We start from the raw sequence: 12,595 nt of genomic DNA, 5'->3' as shown, positions 1-12,595 counted from the left end.
CAACCTTGAAGCAGGACAGTCCCACAATATTCCTTTTCCAAAAGTGGAATAAGGTTTTTTTTTTTTTTCTCTAAATGCCCTCAGGGGTGGTTTGGCTGGCTGGAGTGTTGTGGGGATCGAACTACAGCAACCTGAGGCTGACAGCTTTTGACAGGAAGTTTCTTGTTGCTATTTTCTCTCACTCACTGGTAAGTAGAAATCAGGGACTATGAGACTGAACAAAGTTAAATTTCACGCACAGAAACATACATACACTCACACACCAACAGAAGTACACACACGTCATTATATGCTCAGTGTCATTTCTGTAGAGTAGAAAAACACATTAGTTAAAAACCTAGAAAAATAAATAGATAGATAGATAGATAGATAGATAGATAGATAGATAGATGATAGATAGATAGATAGATAGATAGATAGATAGATAGATAGATAGATAGATACAAACCCCTGCTGCAGGTGGCACTGCACTGGGCCCACTGAGGCAGGTACGACTGCACACCTCAGAGGTACGCAGTGATGCCCACAAGGAAGCTGATCTTAGGTAGCTCTCTGAGACTGTAATAAAGCATCTGAGACAACTTAAAAGGAAGAAATTTTTATTTTGGATTATGGTTTTCGAGGTTTCAGTCCATGGTCATTGAATCCCATTGCTTTTCAGTCTGCTGCAAGGCAGCATGTCATGGTGGGAGAGCCTGATGGAAGAAAACTGCTCCCTTCGTGGCAGCCAAGAGAAAGGGGAAGAGGCCGAGGTCCCGACGGCCCTTAAGGGGAACACTCCCAGCAACGAACTAGGCCTTACCACCTCAAACTGCCAACAACTCCTAGTAGTGCCACCAGCTGGGAACAAAGCCTTTGACACATGAACTTTCCAGGACGTGTGAGGTCAAAGCTGTACAGCCACTGAGCCAGTGGTGGCCTTCTGCTGAGGAGAACGTTCCGCGTGGCTGGGGGAATGTGTGTAGGGAGTGATCCGACAGGCTGCTCCTAGACGAGGCATTTGCTGAGCCCCAGCCTCCAGTGCTGAACAGTCTCCTCTCTGCCTGGCAAGCACTAACCTGGCAAGCACAAGATCCTGAGTTCAATTCCCAGTACAAAAAAACAAAAAAAAAAAAAATGAAAACAAAAAAAACTGAACAGTCCCCTCTTACATGAAAGGCCATTTAGGAACAATGCATGTTTTTCTATGTTTGTATCTATAGGCATACAAGGTTCTGTGGTTGGTCCCCACCAAAACTCACATTGGAATTTGATTGTCAGTGTGACAGTGTCAGGGAGTGGAACCTTTATCAAAAACTTTTATATTTCTTTTGGGACTGCATTGGTTATTATAGGAGTAAATTGGTTCTTAGGGAAAGAGACGTTTTGCAATACCTTGCCCACTTTGTCTCCTCTGAGCCTCCACACACCACTCATACCGCTCACGCACGCACACCCTGCACTGCCACCTCTTGTGACTCGACGCAGCCTGAAGCCCTCATCAGATTCAGCCACTGCATGACTTTGAGCCTCCGAATCTCTGGGATAAATGAACCTCCTTTCTCTATGACTTCCACATCCCCATATGTTCTGTTACAGCAGTAGGAAATGAACTAAGATAATATATACATATATGATATATACATATTATATATATGCATTCATGTATGTATGTGTGTGTAACAAAGTGGTTATATTTCTTTCATTCAAGGAGAATAGAGTCTGTTAGGGTTCTAGAGACACATCCATCCATCCTTGGACTTGAACTATCTCCTTTAATGAGGAGAATAATGTTAGTTAAAAAGATGTCCCTGCTCTTTAGCCACCAAACTGGTAGAGCAGCAACGCCTCGGTTCATGAAGGTTTCTCTTTGCAGACAGTGGTTTGGTGAACAGAAGCATTCAGCAAAATTTCATTTTTGTTCTCTGCATCAGGTGATGAACACGACTACAGTCATTTTCCTCAGAACCATGAAATAAATTGTTTATGAACTGAGTACTGCTGAATCCAGAGTTCTTTGGAGAATATCAATAATAAGGCGACTTTGTAAATTTTTGTTCTTAAAATGAGGCCACAGGCCACATTGCAAAGCTCAGCTGCCAAGGTCAGCCTCTGGATAGCATTTCTGTTCTGCACCCAGCAGCAGGGAGGCACCAGGGACACCAGACAAAAGGGCTCATCGCTGAGGCTTGGGAGGACTCAGCTCGTTGGACTAAAGGTGTGTAAAGGCACTTTGAGAAGTCAGAGGAGCAAACCAGAAACAGTGGCTATGCAGGAAGCTGCAATGAGCTGGAGTCTCCAGTCAGCTCTGCTGCACAGGGGGGCAGCCAGTGTGCGCCTCATCTCTCTTTGCCACTGTTTTTATTCAGTGGGACAAAATAACCAACATCTACAACTTCAAGGAGGAGGGGCTTACTTGGGTTCACATTTCCAGTCTATAGTCAGCAGGCTCCGAAACAGAAACAGCACTGCAGAAGACATGTGGCACAGGAAAGCCTTGCAGCCACTGGAATGCAGTGCGAAGGGAGCAGATGGGGGGCACCCACCCTGCGGGTCACGCCTCTTCTCACCAGCTCTTATCTCCCCAACTCGGTGTTACACATGAAGCAAATCAATCCCCTGATGGTTATAGCTCTCTGAGGACCCACTCAGCGTCCAGAAGCCCCTCCTCTGAACACTGGAGGCTTTAGGCGAGATGCTCTAGGTCTAAACCACGGCATCAGCTAGAATACCAAGGTGACAGGCAGCATCTATTCTGTTATATTCATCTGCAATATCAGCAGACTTCGAAACACTTTGGGAATGAACTTAAAGGTAAAGGTAAACCCCAGTCATTGCAAATTACCATGTTGCTTGTGTATATTTTGCAGAGATGGAATTGAAGGCTTGAAAGGCAATGGGCTTTGGATCAGAAGCTCGGCACTCACACCTTTCTGAATGTCATTTTTCTTGTCACAATCTGAAAAATAGAGATAACAATACTTATCTTGCAAAGGACCTATCAGATTAGACAGGCAAAGGGCAGAGTACAGGGATGTAAGCAACAGAAAATAAGCTTAGGTGTGTGAAAAGGACATTTAGATTGTTATAAATCTAAAAATATAATAAATTTGAATATACAAAATTGAGATGTATACTAATATAAATCATAAACAAAATTATTTTATTTTTTCTGTATATATTTTATCAGTGCATATTAATTTTACTTAGAAACATTTGGTTTCACTGTGGCATTTTCATCCATCCATATAACATATTTTGATTGTACCTATTCCACTATTACCTTCCCCCATCTCTTTCCTCTGCTCCTTGTTGTGTCTTTTATTTTCATGACAAAATTCTCTCTCTCTCTCTCTCTCTCTCTCTCTCTCTCTCTCTCTCTCTCATTAGATTCAACCTATTAGGGAAACTTGACACTGTCTTTCTGAATCTGGTTTATTTCTGTTAACACAATGGCCTCCAGTTCCATCCATTTTCTTGCAAATGATGTAATTCGGTTCTCATGACTGAATAATGCTACATTGTGTATATGTACAACATTTTCACCTTCTGATTGATACCTAGGCTAATTCCCTATCTTGGCCATTGTGACTTGCTCCTCAATAAACAAGGGTATGTAGATACCTCTATAGTATACTGATTTTAATTCCTTCAGATATGTATCAATGAATAGTATAGCTGGATTATACAGTAGCACTATTTTAGATCATTGAAGAAACTCCATGTGATTTGCCTAGAGATTATACTACTTTGTCTTCTTAACAGCAGTATAAAAGGATTTCTTCTCCCTGAATACTCACCAGCCTTTGTCTCTTCTCTTCTTTCTTTCTTTTTCTCACTCTTTCTCTCTCTCTTTTCTTCTTTTTCATCTTCTTTTCTCTCTCTTGTTCTGATGATACCCATTCTCAGTGGATTAGGTATAATCTCAATTAGTTTTTGATATGTATTTCCCTGATGGTTAAAATATTTAACATTTTTCATAGTTATTGCCATTTTTGTATTTTTGTTTTAAATAACATGTCTAGTTCCAGCTCATTTGAACATAAATGACATTTTGAAGAGAAATTAACATGTAAGAAAAAAGGTACAATAAATATAACTAATAATAATGGTCAATTTATTTGAATGCTTGTAGGTTAAAAAGAAAAATGCAACCCACAGAAAAGTGATCAATGATGCATATTACATATTAGCAATCCACAAAACATGTCCAAATAGCCAATAATGATCTGAAAACAAGGCCATTTGCAGTGTCATACGCTGACAGCTCTATCACTCGGGATGCTGAGGTAGGAGGATTGTAAGTTTGAGGACTTTTTGCTCCACATGGTGAGACTGCATTTCAGAAAACAAAACCAAAAGTACCATTACCCACGTAAGGATACTATTTCAAAAAAAAATTTATTTTATTGTTTGCCCCAGCCTTATGCCCAAAATAGCTAAAATATTGATAACACGCCTTATTGATGAATACAGTTGTGCATCACATAACAGAGTTTCATATTGATGATGGTCCCTTAAGATTATAATATAACCTCGGGGCTGGGGATAGAGCTCAGTGGCATAAGCGCTTGTCTGGCAAGTGCAAGGTCCCAAGTTTAATCCCGAGTACTGGGGGGAAAAAAAAGATTTTTGGGCTAGAGAGATAGCCCAGTAGAATAAGTGCCTTCCTGGCAAGCACTGGGTCCTGAGTTCAATACCCAGTACCCAAAAAAAAAAAGATAATAATATGTCCTAGATGTGTCTGGGACATACTACCTCTGTGGTATAAGTATTCTCCATGAAGTCTGTACCATGAAATGGCCTAATGGTGCATGTCTCATAAGGTATCTCAGCAGTTAAGGAATACAATACTGTACGTGGGGAAATGGGTATGTGCACATTCGCCTGGAAGGAAAGTGCCCTCTCTCTGGTGCTGTAAACTTTACTATTATGATTCTGGGTTCCAAATACAGTTGAAAGGCAACTTGGACTAATTTATGCAGCCAAAAAGAACAATAATAGGAAATTATTCTTGTTAATCATGATCATTACCAAGAGATGGAGCAGTGGGACCCAGTCTTCCCAGTTCATCTGAACATGTCCCTCTCTGCACCTTGGCTTCATACTTTTGCACCTTGGTGATGACTGGTTTTCTCATGATGAAAAACAGCAACCAATGAATTTTGAGTTTTAGGTCTTACAGCTTCAACTAGCATGAAACAAACAACTGATTAAAATCTCAAGCTCTCCATGTCCAAAAATTCTAATGAAGAGGCTTGCTGGTCATGGTTGGATCCAACATCCCTGAAACAATAAAAAGGACTAGAGAGATGCATTTCTCTCACTCGCTCAGCCTTAGTCTGGACCCACCTCTGACATGATCACGGATCAGAAGACAAGGTCACCTTCACTTGGAAGCCCTAGCTAAAGAGCGAAGGAAAGCACAGAGAACCGAGTTAGGAAGTGTTGCTTGTACATGAAATACATACTAAGCTGATATAAGAGCGTAAAGCAAACAGATGCTCAAAATTTCTTTCAACTAATTATACAAGTTAAAGATGATCTGGTATAATAAGTTGGCAGGTGTATTGAACAACATCTAACAAGCTTTTGAATATATAAATAATCCTAGTAATGGATCCTAAAAATAACACACAAAAGGCATTAATTGATTTATTAGTTTATTTGCCAAGTATTTGGTTCCTCTGCCCTCCATACTATAGGTAAACTAATAATATTAAAATGTGAAAAATTTCCTTCACTTACATTTGAACAAGGCAGAGAGAGGATAACCAAGAGACTGGCCTAAAGCAAGTGCTTACTTTTAAGCATTCTGTTCAATTTCAATTTCTAGATGTCATGATTCCACTACGTAAATGCATTTTCTGTTTACGCTTAGCAGTTTTCAATATCTTCAAAGATCCATTTGTGACACCAGATACACTTGCAATAAAAATGGGTTAGGGTTGTCTAATTTTATGGAATTGTGCATTATATGAGGAGATTTCATACCTACTATTTCATTTCTCCTGTGCACAAGCCCTGTGAGTTGGGTAAAGACAGACATTAATGTTACTTTGATCACCATTGCATCTCCAGAGCCAAGCAAGATTCCAGGAATAAAGTACGCACCAAGGAAGAGTTTGATGATGGAATTAAAAGTTAGAGGCCTGGCATGGTCCTTGGGGAGCACAGAAAGAAGCCAAGTGCCCAGGACTGCAAGTTCAGTTCTCGGGCTTTTCCAGCTATGCCACGTTTGCAATTTAAACCGTCTTTTATTCAGTATTTGTAGGTATTCTCATCTTACTTCAAGGCTATCCCATTGCTTCATGTTTTAAAGAGGTTGGAATTTGTTTTGTTTTTACAATACATATAGTAATTAGTATTTGTGGATGCCAGATTTACAAAACAAGAATTGCTCTTGTAATAGCTCAAACTACAGGACACAAGTGTTTGTAACATTCAGATCTGAATCTCAGAAAATTCTGAGACTCATGTTTTCATTTTAACCATGCACATATGACTTCAGCATGTTACCCTGCCTCTTCACAAAATGAGGTGATTACTCTAATTGAATAATTCTTTCTGGCTCCGAAATGTGATGCTATGTCAACTTTTCCAGCCAAACCTGTTCGATAATTGTGGACATCAGTGGTGGCGTTTTTGGTTGACTCAATGCAGGAACACATATTGCAAAACACAGTCAAGTCAGGCAGCTCTGTGAGCAACAGGGTGTTCCAGGCTTCACAAATTGGATTGCAAATCCAGTTACAAGGCCAAGCATGAGCTCTGTTAGCTAATGAAATAAATCAAGAGAGGGAGTTCATTTGAACCCACCTTCTATTTGGTTGACAAAGGCTCATCAAATGCCACGGCTTAACTTTGAAGATACCTAAGGAAAGCAGTTCATGCAGACTCTGAAAGGGGCCAGCCCTTCCTTAAGCAGTAATTTTGTACTGAAGTTCTGCTAAAAAGGAGCAGTCCTCAGGATGTAACGCCATAAACTATATATCCTCCTTGAGCAGCCGACGCATAAACTCTCACCTAATGATTTTCTCACCACACCCACGGTTCATGGCATCTTCCTACAGTGGGAAACAAATGGGTTTTGGAGTACAATAAACTCTGGTTGAAAACTCTGCCCTTTAGCCTAAATGATCTCAAGCAAGCTACTTAAGTTCCCCAAAGCTCAAGTTTTTAATCTAAAAAAATAGGAGTAACAGTATTTATCTTTGAAAATGTAAGTTATAAATGTATGTAGCACCTGGTATTCTCTCTAAATACATGCAAAGGTAGATGGATGTATTTTTTTATATCCATAGTTTAATTATTGTCTTCTCAGATATCTACTTTGTTCTCGTCTTCTATTATAAATAAATCTTTGAATAATTACGTACAGATTTTGTGTGAACACAGTTTTCATTTCTGTGACATAAATGCCCAGAGTGAAATTGGTAGGTTATATTTTATTTGCATATTCAGTTTATAAGGAAATTGCCCGACTGTTTTCTTTTTTAAAGTTTTATGTATTTATTTTTATTATTGATACAAGATCTCACTGCACAGCTCATAGTGACCTTCCTAAGCCTCTAAGTACGAGGTTTATAGGTATGTGCCACCATGCCTGATTCCAGGGCCAGCATAGCCTGAAGTTCTGGGGCTGTAGGGCATGCAGTACCAGGAATCGAACTCAGGACTTGTGCTTGCCAGGCAGGCACTTAGACTACTGGGCTATCTCCCCAGCCCTGTCAAACTGTTTTCAGAGTGGCTATACCGTGTTTCCATATATCCCTATGAACACATGAGTAACCCTGTTTTCTACATTCTCAAGAGCATTTGGTAATGCCCTTGTGTTTTATTTGATGTATGTGCAGTAGTAACTCATATCAAAGATTTTCTACTATGTTCCCTTCTAAAAGATTAACAATTCTATGTTTTACCTTTGTATCTATGATCCACTTGAAATTAACTCACATACAATGTGTAGTTTAGGTTGAGATTTCTTTCCATTTCCTTGCATTGGGTTTATTTTATTCTTTTAATTTCTTGAGATGGAGTTGAGAAGTAATTTTAAAACGTGCCCTATGGTCTAATGTAACCATTTGATGCTATGAATTTTCCTCTTAGCACTACATTAGCTGCATTTTATAAATTTCACTATTTCCTTGTTTGTGTTGTCTTCTCTCTTTTTTTTTTTCTTTCTTTTTTTTTCACATTACAGAATCAAACCCAAAATGTCCTGTAAGCTAGGAAAGTGCTCTAAAATGACAGCCCTATCACTGTTATTATTTTAATTCAACTCAAAATATTTTATTGAGAATTCCTTGATTTATAAATCATTTACTACTCGGCTGACTGATTTTTAAATGTTTAGAGATTTCCCTACCATTTTTCTGTTAAGGATTTCTAGTTTGAGTTCACTGTATTCACAAAACATGATTTATGATTTTATTTTTTATACATTTGTTATTATTTTCTGACACAGAATACAGTCCAACTTGCCATATATCACATGTGTGTTTTCAAAGAACCTATACTCTGCTATTGTTAAAAGAAATGCTCTATGAATGTTAATTAAAACAAATTGGTAATACCTGTTGGTTGAAAAGCTTGTTGACTTTTTCTATACACGGGATGGTTTTCTATTTATTTGCTCAATTGTTGAAGTCCCCAAATAGAACTATGGATTTATCCACTTCGTTTTTCAGTTTCACAGATTTTCACCTCACATACACTACTGTTCTGCTATTTGGTGTACACTTGTTAAGAATTGATGTATCTTAAGATAATTTGACTGCTTTATCATTATGTAAGATTTGTATCTGTCTCTAGCAATGTGACTGGCTATCAAAAGTCTATTTTGTCTGATACCAAGATAACCACTGCCACATTTGTGTTCCGACAAGTGTTGAAATGGAATGCCTAGCTCCAGACATTTGCTTTCAGAGATGCTTATATTATTAGGGTTGAAGCGAGTCTCTAGTTGAGTCAAATTTCTTAATCCATCTTGTAAACTTGTACCTTTTATGTTATTCATTCAAACCACTTATATGTAATGTAATTATTGCTATATTAGGACTTAAATTTGCCATTTATTTCTGTATCTTCTATTTCTTATCTCTTCTGCTTCATTTGCTCTCTTTTTCTTGCCTCCTTGAGGGCTATTCAATCCTTTTATAGTATCTCTTTTATTTTTTTTTTTTTTCATTTAACATATTTGGTACAGGGTCTCACTATGCGGCTTGAACTCCTAGAGATCCTCCTGTTTTCAGCCTCCCCAGCACTGGGATTACTGGAATGCACCACCATGTCTGGACTCAATCACCGGCTCAGCGCACCCCAGGGGCAGGGCCACTGTGGTATGTGGGACCAGGGATCAAACCCTGGTCTCTGAGCTTGCTAAAGCAGGCGCTTAGTCTGCTGAGCTATCTCGCCAGCCCTTATGGTACCTCTTTGATCTATTTATATTTTTGTATATATAGTTTTGTTTTTATAACTTTTGTAAGACATGTATATATAATTTATCACAAAGTTATAGACATTTTTTCCAGTTTAAGTGAAATATAAAAGCCTTACTCCATTTCTGTCTCTTTATCCTTCTACATTTATATTGAAATTGCCATCGCTATTTCCTCCACGTATTTGTAGCACCAAATCTGATACTGTGCTTCTATCATCAGCCATAAATTACAAAACTCAGAATGAAAGAAAAATCTACCCCACTCACCTGTGGCTTGGCTTACCATGTTCCCTCTTTCCTCCTAAAATTTTGACATCTTTTTCTATAATATGGGCTTCGTGTTTTGAGAACGACTTCTAATCATTCTTTGAGAATTGCTGGAGGCAATTCTGTTCAGTTTTCCTCCTTCTTAGGAAGCCTGTGTTTCCCCCTTCAGACCTGAAGGGTATTTTCACTGGACGTAGAATTCTAGCCTCATACATCTGTTCCTTCAGTATTTACCAAATGCCGTGTCATGTCCTGCAGTCTCCATGACTTCTTCGAGAGGTTTGTCTTCATTTTACTTGATTTTTCTGAGGCAAGTAAGATGTTTTCTCTCACTACTCTCGGGATTTTTCTTTAATTTTCTGAAACATGAGTACTACTTCTTGCCGTGGAATTTTTTTTGGTTCATCTTGTTTGAATTTCAATCAGCTTGTAGAACAGATCTGTCTTTCCCAAACTTACGAAGTTTCTGGCCATAATTTATGGAAACTCCTTTTCAGCCTCAACCTGTCTCCACTACTGCAGCAATATGAATATTAGATCTTGTTATAGTCAGACAGGCATAAAATTTCTGTTCGCTTTTTAAATCTGTTTTCCCTTATTATCTATAAATAATTATTAATGAATAATTTCTATCATAACTTTAGTTTACTGACTCCTTCCTATGATCCTCCACTTAGCTGTCAACTCCTTCCATGAAGGATTCTTTTCTTCTGTTTTTAAGGGTTTTTCGTTAGTCTCATTCATTTATATAATTTGATTTTCTTTTTAGTAAAATTTAGTTTGTTTCTTTGCTAAAACTTTCTATTTTTTCCTCTTATTTAAAGCATGTTGTAATCACTTGTTGAAGTTGTTTCGACGAGAACAGCTATGAGTTTTTCTCAGCTGAATGAATGGGTAGGGGGAAAAGTCACTGTGCTTAACGAGAGAAAGTACGATGAAGATTAAGCAGTGTGGACCACAGAGGGGAAGTGGACTGACAGAAAGAGACTCCAAGAGGTGATTCATAACTGAAACAGAAAATCTGACATTTGCGTCACCAGAATCGAGGAAGAAGCAAGAGGGCAAAGCTAACAAATGGCTGAAAACATTCCAGATTTTAACACCTTGTCGTCTGAATATCAGCTTTCATTGTTTTTACTCCTCCAAGTGAGATTTTCCCTGTGTCCTGGTATGCAAATTATTTTCTACTGGAACCTAAATGTTTCGGGTATTTAATTAAGAAAATCCAGATTTCTTTTCCACTTTCTGCTTTTGCTGCTGTCACTCGGTGCACAACAGAATTGGAACGATGTTGCCTCATTGCAGCCAGGTGGAGATAAAAGCCCACGTCCTTCATTTGTCCTGTGCTGACACCTGGGAAAGAGAGGCAGGAAGCTCCTTCCTTGTCCCTGTGGCAAGGAAGTGAAAGCTTTGGCACCCTAGGAGACCTCCCCTGGGACCACCCTGGAAGAGAGACAAGAGCGAATTATTAATGCTCTCCCTATATCTTCCACTGTCACCACAGTGGTTTCATTACCACTAAACACGCATACAAGTCTGGATCTTCACTAGGTGTTCTCTGATATCAGCCCTATAGGGAGAGGGAGAGGAACCTCATTAGGATGGGTACAGGAGAACGGAAGTCATAGACCCACACACCTCCTCCACAGACTGGGCATGTTTGGGGCCTTACTCCTCAGCAGAAATTCTGTCTCCTACTCCACCTTCCCTGATGCCATCCAGAGGCAGACGTGTGGCAGGGAGAAATACTTTATTACCCGTAGATAAGAGTGGAATACTAGACTACTCCTTTGGGCCTCACTGGCCTGAGGTGGGGTACACTTTATAGTATCTGACTGAAGTAGACTGGGTGTTACCTAAAGCTGTCTGTGATGCCACACTTCTCCTCGCCTTGTCTTTTGATTACAGAGAGAAGTCTTTGGGTGGAATTCTTTTGTCTGTACTTGTTAGGACTTCCAGAGTCCTGGCATCTCAATTCTAGGATATGAGGCAAAAAGAGAGCCCAGTGACACTGCCACCTTATTCTTTGGGTTCTTTGGGTTCCAAAGTGACGAGAAAGTTCAAATGCTTCTTTCCACCTTGTACATTCTTAAGCATTACATTTATTTATAATGTCCAGGGGTCCTTGTTATAATTAATGGGAAGATTAAGAGAAAATCATCTACACCATTTTCATGGAAGCAGCAGTTCTGAGCAATTATTTTGAATAATATATTTTTAAAACATTTTAAGTATATTACAAGAAATATTAAATCTAGAAAAAATACTTCCTCTCATATTCACTAATATTCACATTGTGGTTACATAGAAGATTAAGATGTGTAGGTGGTATTAGTCACATTCTTAGCAAATGCATGTGCGTATCTAGCCAATTATTCAAGTTAAACATTATTCTTAGTAGGCAAATAAATAGCTGCCTGTACAGATGTGGTTTTATGTTGCAGTAAGTCAGTTGCCCACAAATAAATCTTGTCTCCTTATAGTACCTAGCCTTATAAGGCTCAGATTTTACCCTTTCAGCTCATGTCTATGGTATCTGCTGAGACATAAATCCACACAGAAAATATATGCCACTATTCTAGACCTTGCTGGGGTCTCAGGCTGCGAAGGCTCACCAGTGAGGCAGAGCAACAGGCATGACGTCTGCGCCCCACAACCCCCAAATGCATTCTCTCACACACACACATCCAGTCACATAAGCACAGCTGCTTCAGCCATCTAAAGGAACGAAGAAATGCACTGTCAGCAGCACTTTGGTTCTAACCTGTATTTATTCATAACTGCTTGGTTGACTGAAAAGGTGATGGGAAGCGGAGTGCCACACATCTTCCCCGCAAGCTGGGGCAGGAGAATCTGACATCCTCTGGTCCCTTTAACCCATGAGAGACCTAAGGTCAGTATTCATTA

This window comes from Octodon degus, unplaced genomic scaffold (assembly GCF_000260255.1).
Source record: "Octodon degus isolate 3935 unplaced genomic scaffold, OctDeg1.0 scaffold00006, whole genome shotgun sequence".
NCBI lineage: Eukaryota > Metazoa > Chordata > Mammalia > Rodentia > Octodontidae > Octodon > Octodon degus.
Note: the sequence above shows the minus strand (reverse complement) of the source record.